The sequence below is a fragment of the Lepidochelys olivacea genome (genome assembly GCF_965140295.1).
Source record: "Lepidochelys olivacea isolate rLepOli2 genome assembly, chromosome: 22".
Taxonomy (NCBI): Eukaryota; Metazoa; Chordata; order Testudines; family Cheloniidae; genus Lepidochelys; species Lepidochelys olivacea.
The window spans coordinates 21575655-21597788 of record NC_140432.1 but is presented as its reverse complement, the minus strand read 5'-3'; the positions used below and the strand labels follow the sequence as shown (position 1 = coordinate 21597788).

Below are 22134 nucleotides of genomic sequence, written 5' to 3'. Positions count from 1 at the left end.
GCAGGTGACACCTGGAATGTGTTGTCAGAGCTTTGTGGAGACTCTAGATCTGGAATCACACAGCGTAGTGGAGATCAAGAGTGAGGAGTATTGGCAGAGCTGTGGAGGGCCTGGATCCTGGAGCTGGGACAGTAGGAGGTGCTCCAGGGTTAGGATGAGAGTCCACTAGCACAGCTGCCTGGGGAAATATATATACTGCACCTGCTTGTGCCTAGCCCTAGGCCTCTGCTATCTTCTATTCTGTTTTCAGTCTCTAAGACCCAGTTCTCCCGGCTTCGGAAGGCGTAGGGAGAAAGAAGGGTTACTGCCTGTGGCTGTATGTCTCTGATCATAAAGCCCAGTCCTGTCTAGCGCCAGATTTCCTTAAACATATTTAATGGTCTTAAAATAATTTTCCTTTTTATCAGTACCTGAAAAGGCCCCCATAGCAGAGTGTGGCTAATCTGCTAATCTGATACATTCTGCAACCAATGAGATGAATTGATCTTCTCTCCAAGGTGTTATGACTGCTGGCCCAAAATGCATTGGCAGAGCTGTGGGGTGTAGGACCTGTCTGTACTATGCCTGGCAATGCTCAGTGCCTTTAGTTTCTTGTTTTCATAAGCACCAAAGTCCCCCAACGAACACAATTTGGGACTTTTTTTTTTCCCCCTCCATCTGGCTGCAGTGTTCCAGTAGTGACTCGCTGAGCTCACATCAGTAGAGCCTGGTGGAGAAGGTGAACGGGGGGGGGGGGGCCAGGAGCCCTGTTAAGGACTGGAGGAGGAGACATTAATTAGGTCAGAATGACCTGCAAGCTGCTCAGATGCATCACAGTGCTTTAGAAGTGTAGACCAACAGTTCCAGCCCTGGGCACCTAACGCTGCTGACTTCAGTGGGAGCTGTGTGTATTCAGAAGCTCTGAGAACTGGCATCTTTATCTGGGTGCTTAATAGGAGGCACCCCAGTGTGAAAACTGCAGTCTGCTGGCTTTGGTGCAAACGTGAGCTTGGCCAGTCACAGCGCTGAGAATGCATGTTCAACATGATAATTACAGTAATTACTGACGTTGGCAGTAACCCTAGAGATTGTTCTGAAAACCAGCTTCCTCCTCACTATTCCTGTGTTTTGCTTTTTGCCATTCTCTTGGAAGATTGGTTAGTTCCATGATTTTCTGGTCAGTTTCCCTTTCTGGCTCTCCTGTCCTAGCCTAGCGCTGCAATGGTTGGGTTACAAATGCTGCAGAAATCTTTAAATCCCAGTCATTCTTCCTGAAATGAAGGAAAAGAACCATGAACACGGATTTGTTACTGGCAGGGTTGTTTAAATCCCTCCACCCAAACCTCCTCTCCTGCTCCCAACCAAACTGAAATCCCTTCTAAACTTCATGGCAATCAGTCTCCCTTTGACATTTTGCACTGTAAGCGGTTGTTGCACTGCCTGATCCACTCTTTCCCACGGGGCACACACTGCTTTGTGGCCCACACTACAGCTGTTCGTGGTGTTCTTCCATCCTAGCAATTGTTTTTAATGGTGAAGGAGTGGAAGGAGGGAAGCGTCCCTGAGGGACTATTTAACTTCCACACCTGCCTTTATGTTTCTCCCCAGGCAGGTGACCGGAGCTTGGCACAGCCTGTTTCTAACATAATCACCAGGAAAGATGTTTGTAACAAGGTCTGACCCATGGGCAAACTTTAAAACAAACACAAACAAACTCCTGCATCCAATCGATACTTGGATCAATGGATTATTTTTTTCTCTCTCAGGGAAGATGCTAGGGCTGTGTTGACTCGGTCTGTCGAGGTGGCTGTGCTTGTGTGGCTGTCTACTGGCATATCCCCCTGCCAGAAGGCTGAAACTTAAGGGCCAGAATTTCAAATGCTTAGTGCCCACTATTGGGGCCAGATTTTGGGTGCATGTTGGGTGCTAGGTACTTGGGGAAAATCTGGTCTGTAATGTCCATTGCTGGATCCCATGTTTAACTGGTCCTGTCTTGGGCATATAAAATACTTGAAGGTGGGTGAGACCACTCAGTTTAGAAGCTAGAGGAGTCCTTTCATGGGGCGGGAAATGGGAAGATGTGTGGGAGGGTTCCTGAGCTTTTGGGCAGCCTGTAGATTTGATTCTGTAAGGCCAAATAACATATTAGCGCAATGGCTGTTCAGCCAGTGAAGCATCTGGTAAATCCAATGGGAAGCTGTGGGATAATGTATTTTCTACTATTTGGCCATCCCTGGCAGTCATTTTGTCTCTTAAAACGTATCAAATGGAAAGCTGATTGACAGCATGTTATAGTGAAATGCAGTGCCCCCAGGCTGGAGGGGTGGCAGCATCCACCATAGCTAGTAAGTTTAGTCCTGTTACATCTTGTTAATAAACAGCTAGAAAAGGTTCCTCCAGGTTCTTTAACCCAGCACACTTCCCAGACACCACAACTGTGTGTCTGAAAGGCAGATCCAGTCCCACATGTGCTGTGCTTCAGAGTAGCAGCCGTGTTAGTCTGTATTAGCAAAAGGAAAAGGAGTACTTGTGCTGTGGCTGATCCAGTCCATGGTGCTACTTGTGCTACTTGTGACCAAGGTTGCTATCCTGGAGATCCCTTCTGGGGCCATAATCTGAATAAAAGTGGAACCCTCAGGCCCCGTGACCTGATCCCCAGCCCTGCTGCTTTTGTAGTTTTACTGTATATGACCCCAGTCAAATTGTTGGGGGAGACATCTTCATCCTGGAGATGGCTGGAAGCAAAATCTGAGTATTTGCTAATCCTTGATTAGCCTTCACTATGAAGAAATGGGTGCCTGCTGATGAGCCTTCATTGTTCCCTTCAGTGCTTTGTGGCCAAGTGCTCTATGTTTTTATCCTGGGGTATTGGGTTAGCTAAGGGCAGGGCATGGCATAGTCTTGTGATGGTCCCTTAATGTGAATTCTGGTCAGGGTGGGTTTTTTTTAACCTGGACATTTAAAGTTGTTTGTCCGTCACCTTTCCAGTCAGGTTCTGATGTCCAAGGCTGATTCTGTTGAGTTTACAGGGCTTGGCAGCCAGGAGACAGAATACCCCAGATACCCCATCCTCCACCCCCATTTTGGTGACTGGAACCCCCATGTACTCACTGCCTGCACTCATTGTCTGGGTGGGCCCTTGTTAGGGCTTGGGGACAGTGAGGCGGTATAGGGCTCTCACAGAAGTATCCAGGTAGTGCTCAAAATGAACAGTGTCTGAGTACCTGCCCGCCACGGCAGTGTAGCTTCAACAGGAGGGAAAGTGACACAAAGAAGGCTTCAGCTTGGGTCTCTGGTTTCTACCATGCCTCCCCTTGCCACCAGAGAATTCAGCATGGCAAGAGTTACACATTCCCCATGGGCCTCTTCTGCACACAGACAGATATCCTTATGTGGGCACATTCACGTCTACACACGGTGTGGGCACGCTCACACATGCACATTCATGTGCATGCAAATAGACTCCCCCTGGCATGGGCATGCTTGTACAGGTTCACACAGATATGCTTGAGCAGGCATTCCCATGCATACAGACTTCCGTTGACATGGGTACGCTTGCTCACTAACATGCTTGAGTGGTCTTTGTCACATGCACATGGATGCAAGCTCACGCTGGTGCAGGCACACCCACACTGACACACTCAGACACGCAGCAGAGCTAAGCCACAGTTCTGGTCTATTTTTGGGAGGACTCCTAAGAGTTTGGAAGGTATTTCAGATGTTACAGTCTTAGAGGGGGGAACGCAAGAACAGATGGCTGGAGGGTTCAGAGCAGCAGCCCTGCTGGGTACTGATATTTATAGGTGGATTTAACTCCTGTGTGGTCTTTGGAACCACCTTTAAAGCACAGGCACAGAATCTCTGTTCCAGAAGTGAGCTGCGAGGACGCACACAACAGAACCAAATCCAAATATGGGTGGTCCTTTCCCTTCTGTCTCTCCGAGTCACACGGCTATCCAGATCAATTAGTGATCCAGTTTGGAAATCCAGAGTAACATGCTCCTCCTGATTCCTTGAGTGTGGGGGACGTGACTTTCTCTGCACTGTCAGCCTGGGCTGTTGGCTTAGCTGTGCTCATTTTTCTGTTTGTCTTGTTTAAATTGGGGCCAGTCTGTCTCTTCTGAGCTGCCTCCAGGAGTTAGGGCTATGAGTCCTCGGATGAGCCTACAGTTGCTGGGTTAGCAGGATTAGAGATATCCAAACAAAGGCAGGGCTAGCTTCCTTGCCCTATTTATGGCAATGGGCACCCAGACTCTTGCCTGGTCTTCTGAGGCGGGAGACATTGCAGCCTAGAGAAATATTTGCTTCTGGGCAGACTCCCCTGTGAAGGTGCTTGAGCATCTCCATAAAAAAAATCCTTTTATCTGACCTCCTCTTGTGGCCTGTGCCTGATGATTTAGATGAAGAACATACTAAGTTAGCTGAGCAAAGCTGGTCATGGAGCATGGAATACAACCTGTCAGTGCTTTGCCAGAGGCTGCAGACTCATCCCTAACCCTTCCCCTAAGAGCAGTGAGCTCCCCATTTGGGACCTGAAGTTATACTGTACTATTTATCTTGTATAGTGCATCTTATGCAGGATCCCAAGGGGCTTTTCTGAGATGTATAACTTCAGAGGAAGAGAGCAGTTAAGAGGCAAGGGAGGAAAGTGATGTCTTTACCTGAGATTTGGCGTGACAGAGGAGCTGCAGTGGAGAAGGCTCTTGGTCCAACAGGTGAAAAGTGGGGAGGGGAGGCAGGGCTGTGAGATGCTGGGCAGATCTACTTAGGCTGCTAAACATAAGAAATCGAATAATCAACTTTGGTCTGGAAATGAATGGGAAGCCAGCAGAGCTCCTGAGCCAGAGCAGGAGGCTGATACCCAAAGGGGTATCTGAGCTGGTCCGAGTGAAGGGACAGTGGAGACACTGGCCACACTTGCAAAGTTAGTGCTGCCAGATTAGTGGGTGGCACTGGACTGTAGCTGCTGATGGGAGAGGGCCTGGTCATTTAGCCTGTGTGAGAGATGAAGAGGGGAGGCCCAGGCTTGAGGTGGAGATGGACATGCATCACAATGTCTAGCTACCCATTAACCCACTAGGCTTTCTACTGCACTGTAGCCAGAATGGTGCAGGTTGGGGTCCTGGGGTGTTACTGTCTGTACTCTGAGCCACACAGGGCTGTGGTTGTGTCTCCTGTCTACACTGCATGAAACCTCCATAATGACTCGGGGAGGCCAACCCCAGCACATTTCAGTGATATGGACCAATGCAGGGTCTGGGAATCAGGACTCCTGGGTTCTATTCCTAGCTCAGCTGCTGACTCACTGTGTAACCATGGGCAAGTCACTTCCCCTTTCCGTGTGTCCGTCTGAAACCTGGGGATGTGCTCTTCTGCCCTCGCTGAAGGGATTGAGAGGGAGGGTTAATGTTGGTAAGGACTTGGTCATGCAGGGGACAGAGTGCCATTGGCTCCTAAAATCCTCACTCACCCCAGAGGGGACTTTCCACCATATGAACTTAAAGGGCACGAGCTGCTCCCTGGACCCTGCCCTGCTCCTTTTCTTTCCTGTCTGAGATTGAGATTTGTGTCCTTGGAGCTTGCATGTGTGCTGTTTGGCAATTCCCAGCACTTTCCTGGAGCCTTGGCTGGGCTGCTGGAAGCTCTAATGTACTTGAGGCAACAAAGTTGTGGTTTCTAAGGCCTGGCTCGCCCCTTTTCATTGTCCCCATCTTTCTGCCATCTCAGTCTTTCTTCTCCTCCCTCCTTTCCAGTTCAGCAGCAGTAATAAATTTAACTGACATCTCCTCTACTAAATGCCTGGTAATTGCTGCTATGTGTCCCTCACTGTTTAACATGATGATTGTCTCCTCTTCCCCCCCCTCCCCCCCCCCCCAATCTGTGCTGCTTTATCTTTCTCCTAATTATGCAGTAGCTCCTATACTGGCCAAGGTGGCAGCCGAATTTTTTCTCTTACAGTTATGCCCTGCTGGTAGCATTGAGTTTGTGAGAGGGGGAGTGAGAGTTTTTTGCCTTCTGTGGCCAACTACCTTTGCCCCACGTTTGGAATCCTGCCTTGGAATATGCCTGTGGGGTGAAGGGAGAGCCTTGTACCTCCTGTCACCAATCCCCCTGACTTCAGAATAGCTCCAATTGTGTTGCTAACCATGCTCTGCAGCTAGCAGGCAGTGGCTTAGAGAATATAGCAAGGAACCATCCTGCTGCACTCTAGAAGCTTTGAATGCATCTGTCTCTATTCAGATGTGACACTGGCTCCCTTAATAAATGATCGTTGAGGCAGTAGAAACCAGGTTGCTCGGCAGCACAATGCATCTTCTGGGGATGTTTGGGCCACCTTTGGCAGCGGATTGCTGCATTCTGTGTGGGTCTGACTACATCTAGATCTGTGTGCAGGGCCGGGGAGATGTACTCACTCTCTTTCTGTACCTGACCATGGAGGAGGAGAGTGCATGGCAGGAGCAATACACCCATTTGATAACTCCCAGTCCCAGAAATCTGTCCACACTTGCCGGCCCTCCCACAATAGCCCCATTGTTCCTGCCACCAGCAAGGAGACTTCCTGCAGTTCCCTGGGCATTGTTAACCCTCTGGTTACGAGCTGCAGAACCAGCAGTGTGCTCCTGGACAAGTGCAGAGTGGAAGGTATAGGGGGCAAATGGGGAGAGCTTCTGTTGCCCTTGCCACAAACTTCTGTTGGTCCCATTTCAGAAGATGGGTAGTAGATGTCTTTGTTTAAAATACCATCCCAGCATCCTCCGAGGAGTACTGTATCTGCAGGGATGTAAGCTGGGAGAAAGGGGTCCAGCTGAGCTCCTACATCCTCTCCCCAAATGAGAGCAGGGGGAGAATATTCTGCATATTTCTAGGGTGCTGCTTCCTGTGGTATCTAGCCAAGGTGACTTGCTATGCTGGGGGCAGTCCCAGCCTGTACCTCTGCACACAAAGAAAGATCCAGGTCATCTATCCCCTGTTACTCTGGCACTGTGTCTGGGACAGGAAGTGCCTCTGGGTGTGGGGAGATATATTTGGGATGTTGGGGTGCTAATTCCAGTGGCTTAGATATCTGCATGGAAACCATTTAAAGCAATCCCAGCTTGATCAAAGTGCCCTCTTCCTTCCTGTGCTGTAATGTGATCGTGAGCCCAGGAGCTGCTCTTGGCCTTCTCTGGTTTCTGACTTCTGTGGATTTAAAGACCGCTCTGGAAGGAACAGACGTGCTTTGCCGCAGATACAGGCATGCTGTCTGAAGCGGGACATGGATAGAAACGGGGTGTGTGTGTGTGTGTGTGTGGAGTATAATGGATAGTGAATGTAAGGCAGTGCTGCCGAGTAGTGGGCTGTGGAAACTCAGAATCCTGGGTTTTGTTCCCTGTTATGGCTGTATCTACGCCGGCCATCTTCCCACTGCCAGAGACAGTCTGCACTACTGCCCCTACCATCACTATAATGGGGTTGCTTGTGGTGATAGAGAGCAGGGCTCAGCAGCCCTTGGGGCTCACTTCCAGGTTACATCTTATGTTCCTAAAATCTCATGCTTCAGGGTTTCAGCTGGCCACCTGCAGGGGTCAAGACGGGATCTCCCCCACCCCCACAATGTATTCTGGGTTTTGTTTTAATTTTTTAATCTCCTTATGCAGAAGCATCCAGGATGTCTGTGGCTGGATATAGGAGGGGTAGGCCAGGGCTCTGAGTGGCACTGAGCATTCTCTATCTCAGGTGCTTGGCTGACAGGTTCTTGCTCACATGCACGTGGTCTACCTGATTGCCATATTTGGGGTTGGGAGGGAATTTTCCCCTAGGCCAGGGTGGCAGGGACCTTGTTGAGGGGTTTTTCAGCTTCCTCTTCAGTGTGTGGGTGTAGGTCACTTACTAGGATTATCTGGGTGTATCTCAATCATTTCCCTGCCATTGTGGGGGGCCTCCTGCACTGGTGCACTTCAGTCTCTCCTATTCGCTGCCTGTGGCTTGTAATAGTCTAGTTTCTTGAGGCTGTAATACCTTGGTCTCATTTCAGTTGTTGGGTTCAGTGTGCAGGTGCTGGATGGTGCTGGTGGACTGTGACGTACAGGAGGTCAGACTAGATGTTCTGGTGGTCCCTTCTGACTCTTTGTCTCAGGGAGGAACGGTCGGTGCTTGCACCCCTACCACACACACACACACACACGTTTTCTGTGCCTCAGCGTTACCATTTGTAAAATGAGGTTCATTCCCTGGCCTGTCCTTTGGGGTTGTGTCCCTGGAGGGAAGGGGCGAGGGGGGCTGCTCGAGGTGTTGCTGTTGTGTGTGTTAGCACAGAGTTTAGTTGTTGTTGTTTTTTTTCTCCCATGCATGTTGATTTATTGTGACTCCTCTGTGAAGACTCTGTAGCTAAGGGTCTGGCTGAGCTTCAATTATAAACATTGTAAATCCATTCAGAGTTGAAGCTTGGCACAAACTCTCAGGCCCAGAGGTGACTATTTTCCCCCTTCCAACTGCAGAGACTCAGCCCAGCTGAGGTGGGGGCTCAAGCTGCAGTCAGCTCTTTGGAACAAGCTGATACCCTCAATTCTGCATAGATCCAATCTCTGTCCTTGCCCACTCAATGCCAACTTGTGATGCATTACAACAGGACCTTTCTCAGGGTCACATGAAGGCAGAGCCCTGTAGAGTTGCCACAGCATTTCTTCTGTTACAGAATTATGCTTCAGAATGGTGAGGGTTGGGGAGAGGAAGGGGAAGGAGGTGCTGCACTAGTTGTTCCAGAATCCTTGCAGGAGTCTCTCCAACTCTGAGTTGTGAAGCCCTTAAAATGTGGAGTCTCTTCTGAAACAACAGCTCTGAGAAGTGTGAATTGGCCCATTTCTCCAAACAGGCTGTGAACTTTGAAACTTACTGAACACAATATAAATATTAATGTCATTAACGATTTCACTGACTATCATTTAACTAATGTGTTTATTTCGCAGTGACTGTCAGTAAGCTGCCATCCCACTGCCAGATGCTCCAATTCCCCCTGTGCACCTACCATACAATGTCTAGCTTCCTCCCCGCAACACATTTGCAGTGCAATAACAGGTCACTGTGAAAATCAGCCACATGTTGAATACAGAATGTATTAGGCAGAGTAAAATAAATGGAAATGACCATCCTAGTGATCAGCCCCGACCTTTGTCTGAGTGTGGTTAACTCCTGGAGTTACTGCACTAAACATAACTGAAGCTGCCACAGAATTTTTGTCTGGCTGCACCATAGCTGCAGAATCCAAGCACCTGGCCACATAGCACAGGGTTTGTTGGCTGCAGGAGTCGCTGCATACCTTGAAATGGGCCCCCAATGAGCCCTAAACACTTGGGGCTAGGTACTTCTGTGGTTGGAAAGCCATGGGGTATCTGTATGCAGCCTGCCCCCTGCTGCCTGTCTGCTGCGTCTTGACAACCCTGCCTGCAATCCCTACACACAGGGGAATGATCTGTGATCCTAATGACTCTTTCCATTCTGTGACCTGGCTGAAGTGGTGACACTGAAATGACAATAACCCCTGTTATTTGGAGCACCTTGCTTCATGCCTGTGGGGTCCAGACACTCTGCTATCACCTGGCCTCTCTGGTCTTTTCTTCTCTTTGTGAGGTGAGTGTCCAGGTAGCTTCTTGTGGCACCGTAGAGACTAACAAATTTATTTGGGCATAAGCTTTCGTGGGCTAGAACCCACTTCATCAGATGCATGGAGTGGAAAATACAGGAGCAGGTATAAATACATGAAAGGTTGGCAGTTGCCTACCAAGTGTGAGGTCAGTCTAATGAGACAATTCACTTAACAGCAGGATACCAAGGGAGGAAAAATAACTTTTGAAGTGGTAATGAGAGTGGCCCATTTCAGACAGTTGACAAGAAGGTGTGAGTAACAGTAGGGGCAAATTAGTATTGGGGAAATTAGGTTTAGGTTTTGTAATGACCCAACCACTCCCAGTCTTTATTCAGGCCTAATCTCATGGTGTCCAGTTTGAAAATTAATTCCAGTTCTGCAGTTTCACATTGGAGTCTGTTTTTGAAGTTTTTGTTATTGAAGAATTGCCATTTTTAGGTCTGTTATTGAGTGACCAGAGAGACTGAAGTGTTCTCCTACTGGTTTTTGAATGTTATGATTCCTGATGTCAGATTTGTGTCCATTTATTCTTTGCGTAGAGACTGTCCGGTTTGGCCAGTGTACATGGCAGAGGGGCATTGCTGACACATGGTGGAATGCTGATACTGACTAACACAGCTACCACTCTGAAACAGGTAGCTTTTGTCAGGCTGACTGACTCAGCAGCCCCACCTGCATCACCCACTGACTCCCAAGACTGAACTGCTGTGCTGCTCCTGAGAGACTGGCTTAGTGGTAAAATAGACGACCCCTCTTCCCTCCCCCCCCCCCCCCCCGCCACACACACACACACACAGTGTTGTCAGTGAAGGACTGGAAAGGGTTTAAGAATATTCATACCTAGGGTTGCCAACTCTCCAGGATTCTCCTGGAGGATCCAGGAATTAAAGATTAATCTTGAATTAGCTATTGTCATGGGACGAAACCTCCAGGAATACATCCAACCAAACTTGGCAACCCTACTCATATGCCCAAAAAACACACTCACTCACACACCCTCTCTCACACTGAGTCAGCAGTGTGCCCTTGTTGCCAAGAAGGCCAATGGCATTTTGGGATGTATAAGTAGGGGCATAGCGAGCAGATCGAGGGACGTGATCGTTCCCCTCTATTCGACATTGGTGAGGCCTCATCTGGAGTACTGTGTCCAGTTTTGGGCCCCACACTTCAAGAAGGATGTGGATAAATTGGAGAGAGTCCAGCGAAGGGCAACAAAAATGATTAGGGGACTGGAACACATGAGTTATGAGGAGAGGCTGAGGGAGCTGGGATTGTTTAGCCTGCAGAAGAGAAGAATGAGGGGGGATTTGATAGCTGCTTTCAACTACCTGAAAGGGGGTTCCAAAGAGGATGGCTCTAGACTGTTCTCAATGGTAGCAGATGACAGAACGAGGAGTAATGGTCTCAAGTTGCAGTGGGGGAGGTTTAGATTGGATATTAGGAAAAACTTTTTCACTAAGAGGGTGGTGAAACACTGGAATGCGTTACCTAGGGAGGTGGTAGAATCTCCTTCCTTAGAGGTTTTTAAGGTCAGGCTTGACAAAGCCCTGGCTGGGATGATTTAGTTGGGGATTGGTCCTGCTTTGAGCAGGGGGTTGGACTAGATGACCTTCTGGGGTCCCTTCCAACCCTGATATTCTATGATTCTATGATTCTCTCACCTCCTTGCCAGCTTTGTGGATATTCTGAATTAACAAGGCATCTTTCCCTTCTGTTCAGAAGGAGTCTCTGTAGGGACCATTAGGAAAAGTTGTTTGTTGGGCCTGCCCCCTAAAAAGTAAGATGTTATGTGGCACCACTGTGCTGCTGTTAAATTTCTGCCATGTCTTACCCGAGCAGGGCTGCATTTCAGTGCTGGGTGAGCGATTCCTGTCCTTAGTCTGCTGTACCTTGTAGGGTGATTGGAGAATTAGAAAAGTAGGGCACCTAAAGGGCTTGGAGACACTGGTATGATGTGCTATAGAAAAGCAGAATAACCTGAGACTTGGGCCAGCACTGTGGAGTGTGTCTCACTTATGTGCACCCACCAGAATGGGAAAGCCTGAGAAACTTCGCGTGAAGGTGGGAGGAAGGCTTCTGGGACAGGAAGAACAGGGGAGCTGGTGAAGCTGATGCCCTTTCAGGATGCTAGGTGGGGAAACCCGCAGTGGTGTCCAACCCACCCTCCCAGCAGTGCAAAACCCAAACTCTGATACAGTGATGGAAGGGGGAGTGCTCTGTGCCTGCTCATCTGTCTTTGGGCCTTTCTTTCCCCTTCCCCTGTCTCCCCCACCCCCAATCCAGAGGCCCCTGTGCTGAAGTTTCAATGCTCTCAGACAGTCCCTGCTCCTTCCGCTCTGGCAATTTCTTACAGGCAGCTGCCACTGCTTTGCTAGCAGGATTCTAGCTGCCTGCTCTGACGCTGCACAGTAAAAGGTGAAAGGTCACCCAGGGTGGAATTTCCTGCCAGGCAGATGCATGGCTATTTCCCCTTTAACCTTAAACCCCAATGCGCCTTAGTCATGTTTGCATGCAAATAAGAGCAAACGGGGGTGGGGGGAGCTGCCGGGAAAAGGAAGCGACCTCAGTCAAGGTTTAAATATAGAGCCAAGGCTTTTCACTGCATGCCGGGCCTGTTGTTTATAATCTTGGAGGAGTGTTTGGTGACTTCTCATGTCTCATTTGCAGCCCATGCTCATTCGAGGCAGCACAGTTCAAAAGTGCTTTCTGTGCAGAGTGAGAGCAGTACAGGGCAACCACCCTGCACTCCCAACTGTCTCCATCATTTCCCTGCGTGCCAGTGCCTCCCACTGGTGGTAGTGTTGTATACACGTATGTCTCTGTGATTTAAGCTGCTCACTAGTGTGGAAGGGGTCCAGCCTGCGTCCCCTCACGCTACTCAGAGATGATCCTGTCCTTTGTGCAAAGCCCGAGGGGCTCAGAAGTGGGCCATCAGTCATGTTGCAAGCTGGGACCTGTAGTCCAAACATCCGCATCTCCATATCGAAGAGCAGGGTAGCTGCTGCGTTCATTCTGCTTTATTAGTGACCAGCAAAGGTTTGGCTCCGAGGAGCCTTACATGGCGGTGAACAAGACTAATTTTAACCCAAGGGCAGGGGGAATTGGAATTATGTACATGTGCTCTGGCCCTTCTCTACATACCACACACATCAGCTGAAGCCCTGACTTTCCTGGGTAGCCTCTAAAATGTTCCTGTTTGGGAAAGATTTAGGTTCCCCTGCTCTGATGTGTATGGTATGTAGAGAAGGGCCAGAGCACACGTACATAAGTCAAATTCCCCCTGCCCTTGGGTTAAAATTAGTCTTGTTCACTGCCCTATAAGGCTCCTCGGAGCCAAACCTTTGCTGGTCACTAATAAAGCAGAATGAAGGCAGCAGCTACCCTGCTCTTCAATATGGAGATACGGACTGTTTGGACTACAGGTCCCAGCTTGCAACATGACTAGTTTACCTGGATCTGGCTGGAGCATTGCATGATGGGAGTTGTAGTCCACATGGGCTGCACCCCTGTTCAAAGCAGGAGGTGATGGCGGTTTGCATGGCTTAAAGCCTCTGTTTCTGGGAGGATTTTGTGCAGGTTGTTGGGGAGCCTTCAGCTACTCTAGGATGGGGGACTGCTTTGAGATTTCCCTGGCAATTCACAGCGGAATTCTCCATGCACTGTTTATCTGAGCTGGCATCAGCTGGGTTCCTGCCAGTGGCGCATCAGGGCTACATGGCTCTACTCGCCCATGCCGTCTACAGCACTTGCAGAAACTGCTCCTTGGAATGCTGCTGTTCCCACATTCAGGACTTGGGGCCAAGGGAAAGGGTCCAAATTGCAGGTAAATCCACTGCTGTGCTGTGTCAGGTTGTCTGCCTTGCTGGAGGTGAGTGAGTTTGCCAGTTCTCAGTGCCAGCTGTTGTAAGGCCTGGGAGTTTAGTTGAATCCCCTGGGCAGCGGTGACACCTAGTGGCACAAGATCAGAGTCCATGGGCCAGGTTTAGAGACCGACTACTTGCCAAGACGCCACTGAAAATCTCCTCAATGCAATCTGAGACGTGCTGAGGTTGGGCTGAGCTGGCCGATTGCTCCTCCATGTTGGGAGCTGAAGGAGAATTCCCTCCATTTGCTCCAAGTTTCTGGAGTTGCCTGTGGGTTTAATCCTAGGAGGCACTGACCATCCCCACGCAGGCAGATCCAAGAAGACAGGGTAGGCAACTGGTGAGGATTAACTCTGTGTGAGCGCCTTGCTGGCATGGAATGTACCTTGCAGGCAGATAGGGATTGTGAGTGGCCTGTCTGATCCCTTGGGCACAGGGTTCCCACTGGAATCGTATGTCACACCTGCGAAGGGAGAGTTTAGTCTAAGGGCAGGAGCCCCCTGGGCTTTGCTGCTCGCTGAGGCCTGACCTGCATTCTCTGACACTGTGCAGACACTGTAATGCCCCGTGTGTGAGCCCTGGGAGAACTGAGCTTAGTAGCCTGCTCTGAGGCTGCTGACCTTTGGGAGGTGGGACTGTTGTGGGAGAGACTGGCCTTATTTTTAGAGCAGGGAGGGGCTCAGGAAAGGGAGTCAGGACTCCTGGGTATTACAGGCCTGGCACTGACTTAAGCCCTTCTCTCTCCAAAGGGGATGATAGCTGCTTCCCTCATGAGTGCAGCACCGTGAGACTCTCTCTGCTGAAAAGGAGCTACAAAAATGTAAACTGTGATTGTTCCCTTCCCTTCTTGGGGCTGAGGGAAGTATTGTATGTGCCCTTTAAGAGTCTGTGCCCTGTGTGGGAGCCCTGCCCTGCCCTGCCCCAGGCACACTGGGCTGGAGGCTAGGTGCTGGGAGCTCTGCATTTTATGTTACTAGGTAATACCTGAGCTAGTCTTTATCCCCCTACCCCCAGGGGATGAGGCTGAGTCTCCGGTGAGTCACTGGCACTTCCTGAACCCCTCTGATTCTCAGGTGACGGAGTGATGGCAGCTAGCAGTGCTGTAGGCCCAGTGGAGCCCTCTGCACCCAGGCTGCCTGCAGGAGAGGGGTGTGGAGAGGAGGAATGTTTAGAAGGAGACACTGCGGAAGCAAGAAGAAAAGGAATACTTGTGGCACCTTAGAGACTAACCAATTTATTTGAGCATAAGGTTTTGTGAGCTACAGCTCATTTCGTGCATCCGATGAAGTGAGCTGTAGCTCACAAAACCTTATGCTCAAATAAATTGGTTAGTCTCTAAGGTGCCACAAGTACTCCTTTTCTTTTTGCGGATACAAACTAATACAGCTGCTACTCTGAAACCTGAGGAAGCAAGTTCACTTATAAAGCAGATGACCCACCCCATTGGCTGCTGCTGGTGATTCAGTCAGAGCTGCCTCTAGGAGAATCTAGAGAGACCAGGTGGGTGAGGTATTATCTTTTATTGGGCCAACTTCTATTGGTGAGAGAGACAAGCTTCTGAGCTCACACAGAGCTCTTAGAATCATAGAATATCAGGGTTGGAAGGGACCCCAGAAGGTCATCTAGTCTCTTCTTCAGGTCTGAGAGACGAGAGTGTCATAGCAAATTACAAAATGGAACAGATTGTTTAGCATAAGTAGTTAACACACATTTCAAGGGACCATTCAAGGTGAAGTGTGTAGACTGGTTCCTCCCTGACCTCCCAAATCAGGTGAGCAGCCTGGGCTAAAATCGCATTCACCCTTGAGCTGCTGGCACTAAGAGATAGCTGTGGTGCCTGTGATACAGGCTGTTGGTGTTGTATTGTACAGAGGCCTGCTGTCTGAGATACCCAGGGACTCCTTTGGAAAGCCACGTGGCTATGTAGGGCCTGCAGGGCATGGTGCCGGGTACCGGATGTTTGTTTGTTCAGCCTTTGGCATGGGGAGTGAAGTACTGGATGGAGCTCCTCTTGAATAGGGAGCCAGGTGTGATCTTGTGGGGAGAGGGGAATTGGGAGGGGGTGGATTTGCTGAGGGCAGGAGCCTTCTGGGATGATGGGGAGGCCAGCACTCCCTTCTCATGCAGTGCAGACACCTGCTGGGCACCACAGGCCTACACTGTCTTGGCAACACCTGGCCTGGCCGAACCTCGAGCAGCTGGACTGGGAGGGCCTCTCCATTGCCATCTTTCTCATCCCATCCTTGGCAGTGCATAGCCTTGTCACAAAATGCCCAGGCTTTTCCCCATTCCTTGCCTGGTACTGGGGGGCCTGCAGGTGAGGGATGTGGAGAGGAGGAACTTCCTCTGCCCTCAACAGGCCCCCTTTAGGACTCAGAGCACCGTGGCACATTCAGTCATTGCCATCTCTGCTGAAAAGGATCAGTTAGTGCCAAGTGCTGTGTGACAAAGTCCACTCACCGGAGCGGCGCCTCCTGCTGTCTGTTACAGGGATTAGCTCCTCCAGCCAGTGTGCCCTCTCCAGGTGGTGCCTCTCCCATCGTTGTCTCCACTTGCAAACCAGGCTCAGTCCAATTACCGAAGCATTCTCTTCATGATTCGGCCCTCCAGCTGTATCACCATCTGTTTCTTCACACTTCCGGGGTTGGGACCGTGGGAGGGAGGGAGAAGTATCTTAGTTCAACAGTCCAGCCACTTCCCCAGTGGCAGGTGAGGGGGGTGACCCAAGCCCATTCAGTACTCTGGGTCCCAACCCAGGGACCTTGTAGATAGCAGCCTCCTGCTGCCTCACTCAATGTTGCTTCTATTCCCTGGGCCACTTCCCTGTGCCACCAGCACCTTCTTCACCCTCTCCTCAGGGCTTTCAGACAGCCAGACGCTCCCTCAGTCCCTGCCAGCAACTGCTCTGTCCAAGGTGCTACCCTTCCTGCAGCCCACTAGGAACACAGTTCTTACTCCTTAGGCTCCCTGCAGCAGCTGACTGTCTCTGTCCCTGCAGCTCTCTTTTATGTGAGCCCACTGGGCATTGATTGACTGCTCTCTGCAGCCTCTCTCCGATTGGCTGATCCCTGCACTGCTTCCCTATGCTGCTTTTAACCCCTTCCTTTCTGGTGTGGGGTGAACAACCCATCACATGGTATGTTTGAACAGAGGGCACCAGATAGCTAGGAGATGGTAATGGCTTCCATTCTCCTACTGGGTTTAGATCTAGAGGCTCCACACCCCAGGACCTGCTCTTCGCAGCTGCCTTTCCTGCTCTCTAGCTGGAATTTCTTCCCCCAAAGACTAATCCTTTGGCCTGCCCAGCTGCAGCTGGTAAATGTGTGTAAAAGCACCTGTGGTGCTCCCTTTCAGGATGGGAGCACTCATGCTTTCAAGGGCCAGTGCACAATAGGCATGTAGAAAGAACATTGCTGCCACACAAAGGGACAGTGGTTAAGGTGTTAAAGCAACAGGTAGGGAGTTGGCAGTATTAGTGGCCTACCAGCATCCAGGCCTGGATCCTGATCCTGGTAAAAATATGGGTCTGCAGACTGCTCCTGATGCCCACCCTCTGCATGGGAATCTGCCCTGCCTTCTCCTGCCTGTGGCCCCTCTCACTGGCCACTCCATGGAGTCCCAGGATCATAGTATTTTGTTTAATTCTGAAGGATCCCAAAATGTTTCATAAACTCTATATGCGGCCTGCTGAAACACACTCCACCCCAGAGGTGGGTGCATCAGGCATGTGCATGGCACACAGACGAAGCCCAGCCTTGGCTCTCACATAGCACCCATGGGAGAGCAGTGATGAGCTGGGGTTTCAAGGTCTTGCCCAAGAGCACTGCACCCTTGAGATGGTTAAGAGTGGAGGGGGGGCAGAGGTCCACACCCAGAGCAAAAGCCAGAGGCTGCAGAATTCCACAGCAGGTCACTGCTCCAGTGGCAGCAAAGACATCAGTACACAAGCATGGTGAGAATTGCATAAGGGGACCCTGTTATCTTATGTAGTGGCTGGGCAAAGGGGGGCTGGACTGCAGGGCTGCGCCAGGGCTGGCAACGTCACATGGGAGAGTGGTTCAAATAGGGAATCTGCAGCTTTCCCCTTACATGCTGTAGTCCAGGTCTCATCAGTGCTCTTGCCCCCACTAAGGAGCTGCATGTCATGGCGACACAGGGGGTCCCGTGGAATTGTCTAAGTAACAGAGAATGAGGAGTAGGCTGAGGTTCTGGGATTTTTTGGGTAGCAGAATAGGGTGCTGGGGGAAGGATGAGGTCTCAGGAGATTCTGAGTAACAGGATCTGGGGCTGGGAATGTTCATTGGGCACTTTGCGGGGGGGCGGGGGTGGAAAGGTGGTTAATGTTCATGAGTATTTCCCCTACCAGGACCTGCTCTGCCTGAGCCCAGCCATGCTGGTGCTCTGTTCTCTGCGAGGCCCAGCGCTGACTGAGCAGTGCCAGTACCTCCCCTTGCAACCTAAGAGCTCTGAGATGTTTACCAGATGCTGGGAATGGGCAGCTGGCTCCCAACAGCAGCTTGTGACTCTGGCCTGTTCCGACACAGTGCGGGAGAGCTCCTGCCTCAAAGGAAATCAAAGCTCCCCAGGCCTGAATAGCCAGCAAGTGCCTTAGATATTCATGGCTTTTTTGCCTGAGCTCCCTATCACTGCATGCCTGTAGTGCTGGGAAGTGGGTAGCTGCAGCATCTCATACATGGGACAACGGGACCACTACAACTTTCTTACTGGCTTCTCCTTCCTTTTGGGAATCAGGTTGTCTGATCTCTGCATGACCGCCTGCAAAAGTCCCATTGAATAGCTGGGCAATGTGTGTGAGAACAGCATGGAGCACTGACTCTTCCCTATACATCTTACATGTGTGAGGTGGCTAGGGAGGATTTGCCAAATGGGCTGAGACCCCAAGGCAATGAGCAAACCAGGTAACTGATTTCGGGAATCACTAGGAAGGGGAGCTGCCTGCCTGGCGGTCAGAGCCATGCTCTAGCTCGGAAGTAGCATTTCCTATAGTCAGAGAACCACAGAGGGGAAGCTTCCTTTGCTGACTGGCCATTGCTGGGGGCAGATGGCATGAGCAACCTGCAGTGAAATGGGGAAGGTGCAAAGCAATATTTAGGGGAGGTTCTGTCCCTTCTCTGTCCTGATTCCCTCTGTTCTTAGACAGATCTGTCAGTTTGTCTGGGCCTTGGTTTCCAAATCTATAATGTGGGGGATATGTATCCCTAGGCAGGGAATGGAAGAGGAAGTTTGAGTGTTCATCCCTTTTAAAATGGTTTGAGATCCTTGGCCAAATAACACTGTGGAAAAGTAAAGTATTGTTCCTGCCCTTTGAAAAAGCCCTGATGGGTGTAATAGGATTCTGTCAAAATTACTCTTAAAAACCTGTAGGATCCAACAGAACATTAAGTTCTTTCTGAAGGGCTGTTTAAATCCTGCTATAGAGCTTGTGAGTCCAATACACTTCATTATTCCGTCAGATTTAAGAATGAATGGATAGTGAAGGAAGGTCAGTCTCTTCTATTCCCCTTGCCTTGTGATATAGGAATGAAGGACATCAGTGATATTGATAAGGTAGTACATTTAAAATGGATGCACTTTTTTACACAGCACACAATCAGTCTGTGGAACTCTCTGAATAAATCTGTTAGTCTTTAAGGTGCCACCGGGACTCCTTGTTATCTCTCCATGTGTGCACTCATTGGGCATTGTCATTCTGTGGGGCATGACAGCACAGCACATAGAGAGCCCAATTCTGGTTTCACCTGTGCCCATGTAACTCCGGATTTACTTTGGCCTGTTATGAGTTCTTGACCAAGTGTCTCCTTGCTGACAGGTAGAGAGGTGTCACTGACATGGTCAATCTCCTTCCTTCTCTAATTGTCTTGATTCTGGTTTTCCCTGCTTCCTTTCTCGCTGTTGCTCTGTCAGTGTGCCGTGCACTCCCCTCTTGCTGGCTGGTGTGACTGAAGGATTGCACTGCAGTGTTGTCAGTCTGCACTCAAATGTGGAAGTAGCAGGGCAGGCGGATTGGCTGCTGGGTGGCTTCCCTGCTCCTTCTGGAGGCAGGGGGTAGGGGAGCCTCTGCGTTCTTGTGGCTGCGTCAGGAATCTGTGTGTTATCATCCTTTCAGTTTGAGCAGGAGCATGATTCACCAGAAACTCCTCCGAGAATGCACCAGGGTTTCAAGTTGCTTGAAATATCAGCTAGCAATTCCGGGACTGTGACTGTGTCAGGTTCACTCCTCAGCCTGGAGTTTCTTCCTCCTCCATCGATCAGACTGAGACTGCAGGAGACTTATTGAAACCAGCTTCTTCTTTTTTTCCTGTCTAAAGGTCTTTTGATTTAAATCTGCGGCTTGTTGAATGTGCAGAGCACCAAATACTTGCCTGCAATGTTTTGCATTTAGCATCTCAAAAGGCTGTAGAGGCATTTATTAAGCTTCACTTATCCCTTAGCACACTAGGTTATCATCTCCATTTACTGATGGCGACACCGAGGCACATAGACGTGAAGTGTCTTAGTCAAGGTCACTCAACGAGACAGTGGCAGAGCAAGGAATAGAACCCAGGAGTCCTGGCTCCTTGCTTTAACAACTAGGAATGAAAAGTTGCTGATGTCTTTAAAGCTGCCAGGTAGGGGTAAGGTGTCTGCTAAACCTGCTGTCTTGTCACTAGTTGTCAAGGGAGCCACATTTCTATGCAGGCTCGTTCTTTGATGTGTGCTCTCTAGGAATATTTTGGGTCATTTGTCACCCTGGGTCCATGTAGGCACTTCTCAATGGATCTTCCATGGCCCGGATTTTGACATGTCTTCTGGACAATTTTCCTAAGCTTCTCATCTGCCCCTTCACCAAGAAGTCCATCATCTCACTGCAGAGAGACTGATGGGGGAAGGGGCTTATCTCTCTATGTATCTTCAACAGGATGCAACTGTTGCTACTGCCTAAGGCACTGTAAAAACTTGCAAGCAGTCACTTCTGGCTGCAATTCTGTTGGATCTCTCAAACTAAGAGAGGCCAGATTTAGTTAGAATGTAAGTAGGAGAACCTCCCCAGAGAAACCCTGGATTATCAGGGGGGCTTGAGTCAGGATTGGCAGTGTTGAGGGAAGGAGGAGCCAGGGGCTGAAATAACAGGGTTTGCTGATTGGTATTGAGGGGCACTGACAGAGTGGTGTGTGGGGAGCCCAGGGCTGGAATTGGTAGGGGGGCTGCTGTTCAGGATTGAGGAGGCGACAGAGAGCTGTGTGGCTATCTGTACTGTGTTTGGCTGAGGGAGATGGTAATAACCTTTCATGAGCACCAAACTCACCTGATTCTGTAACTAAGAGGGAGAGAACTGAGACAAATGCCTGATCTAAAGAGAAATCTTCTGAAGCTATGGCTTGACTAGGCAAATAGGGGCAGCTCACTGGCAATGGTGGTCACTAGCCCCCCCCCAGGGTTGTTCCAGCCTAGTCTACACTAATGTTAACATGTTAGCTAACCTGTTTCTAAATATGACCTATTTTCCAAGTTTAGGCATGGCCCGGAAGGGGCTTTGCTAATTGCCCTAGAATGGAGCTAGGCTGGGAGGAACCAGGATTCTGCTCTGGAGAAATCTTATTTACAGGGCACTTCATATCCAAAGGCCTCTCGATGCCAGTGAGATCAGAGAGAACCCAGCCCCAAAGGCAGCATGGCCTAATAAACAGCAGAAAACAGAGTCTTCTCTAACTCCTCTGCCAAACACGGCAGATAGGTCCCCTCCAAGCACACAGTCCAAGTTGTGGGAGACTCGGAAGGAAACCATGGCTACTGCTTAGACAATTTCTGTGTCTTAGTACGGTATGACAGGTTTCAGAGTAACAGCTGTGTTAGTCTGTATTCGCAAAAAGAAAAGGAGTACTTGTGGCACCTTAGAGACTAACCAATTTATTTGAGCATGAGCTTTCGTGAGCTACAGCTCACTTCATCAGATGCATATCGTGGAAACTGCAGCAGACTTTATATACACACAGAGATCATAAAACAATACCTCCTCCCACCCCACTGTCCTGCTGGTAATAGCTTATCTAAAGTGATCATCAAGTTGGGCCATTTCCAGCACAAATCCAGGTTTTCTCACCCTCCCCCCCCCACAAACTCACTCATTGGTCAAACTGGACAGTCTCTACGTAAAAGAATAAATGGACACAAATCAGATGTCAAGAATTATAACATTCATAAACCAGTCGGAGAACACTTCAATCTCTCTGGTCACGCAATCACAGACATGAAGGTCGCTATCTTAAAACAAAAAAACTTCAAATCCAGACTCCAGCAAGAAACTGCTGAATTGGAATTCATTTGCAAATTGGATACTATTAATTTAGGCTTAAATAGAGACTGGGAGTGGCTAAGTCATTATGCAAGGTAGCCTATTTCCCCTTGTTTTTTCCTATCCCCCCCCCCCCCCGATGTTCTGGTTAAACTTGGATTTAAACTTGGAGAGTGATCAGTTTGGATGAGCTATTGCCAGCAGGAGAGTGAGTTTGTGTATATGTGTGTGTGTGTCCCCGGAAAAAAAGGGGTGTGTGTGTGAGAGAGCCTGGATTTGTGCTGGACATGGCCCACCTTGATTACCATGCACATTGTAGGGAGAGTGGTCACTTTGGATGAGCTGTTACCAGCAGGAGAGTGAGTTTGTGTGTGGGG

At 49.7% G+C, this 22134-nt stretch overlaps 1 protein-coding gene across 3 annotated transcripts in view; it reads left to right on the top strand.

Moving 5' to 3' along the window:
• The window catches only part of BCL9L (BCL9 like), a 172135-nt gene that overhangs the window by 117770 nt on the left and 32231 nt on the right, over positions 1 to 22134 (top strand). The window lies entirely within an intron of this gene.